This window comes from Wasmannia auropunctata, unplaced genomic scaffold (assembly GCF_000956235.1).
Source record: "Wasmannia auropunctata unplaced genomic scaffold, wasmannia.A_1.0 LD335985.1, whole genome shotgun sequence".
In the NCBI taxonomy this organism is placed as follows: Eukaryota; Metazoa; Arthropoda; class Insecta; order Hymenoptera; family Formicidae; genus Wasmannia; species Wasmannia auropunctata.
Window position 1 is genome coordinate 860,009 of NW_012026905.1, and position 1,060 is coordinate 861,068.

A 1,060-nucleotide genomic window follows, 5' to 3' on the forward strand; every position below is an offset into this window, starting at 1 on the left:
TCAGACGTGTGCTCTTAAATCTGGGGGGACTAGCAGTCCATATTTATATAGTCAAAGATCATTATACACAATCTCACATTAACTTTATATCAATATTACCTACCTTTAGTTCAGTTGATTTAATATGTGTGTTTGTCCTGGAAATCAATTTTAGCAAAAACAAAAACAGTTAGTACAATGATTTATTGGAAATAAGATAAATTAATTTTTTAGTTTTCTTTATCTCTAAAAATATAATCTTTTACTTTAAAAAAATTTTTTTATTCCTATATTCTTCTTTACGTATCAAATTTGAAATTAAAATATAATAAAGATCATCATCGTATGATGCATTCTAGAACTTTAAAAGTAATTTAAATTGGTATATTTGTATAATCAAAATATCAAGTATTCTGTAAAATAAATGTTAAATTTAGTAAAAGATAGAGCAAGATAAGTTTTATTTTTTTTATTCATGTTCTAGAGAATATAATTCCTTGAAGGCAACCGACCAAAATTTTGCCCAAGACAGTTTAATATAACAATGAATAAAATATAATTTGAATGTACAGTATTATTTAACTTTGAGTAAAATTAATTCAAGGATCTGATTCCTAGTGGGATCTGATTCAGAGAATATACATGAGATTTCAAAATTATTTTAATAAACTTTCAGCAATTTTTCTGACATAATGTATTATCAGAAAAATTGCAAATTTCTTCTGTAATCTTTTTCAACAATCTCTTTAAGAATTTAATTGCAGAAATCGCGGATATTTTGTTATTTCCGAGCTGTTTCAGATCTGTTGCAAAAACATTCTGTAATGCATATGACATATTTCTATCCATCTAGATGAAATATTTTTGATAGATGCTAGATTTTCAGTGCTAGATGAGAATTGATGTTTACAGATTCAAGTCATCGGGCACATTTTTATCAATGCACATTAACTAATTTAATCTTAATTTACATTTATCTTTCTTTATTTCTTAGAATTCAAAAAAGATAAATATTTTAATATTTATAATTTAATTCTTCTAATATACTTTTTAGAATTATATTTCGTATCTTCCAGAACAG

General features: G+C 24.4%; 1 protein-coding gene across 1 annotated transcript in view; it reads right to left on the reverse strand.

Annotated features, from left to right (window-relative positions):
- Nucleotides 1-1,060, reverse strand: part of LOC105454532 (dynein heavy chain 7, axonemal-like) — a 43,411-nt gene that overhangs the window by 20,799 nt on the left and 21,552 nt on the right. The gene's annotated exons all lie outside the window — the stretch shown is intronic.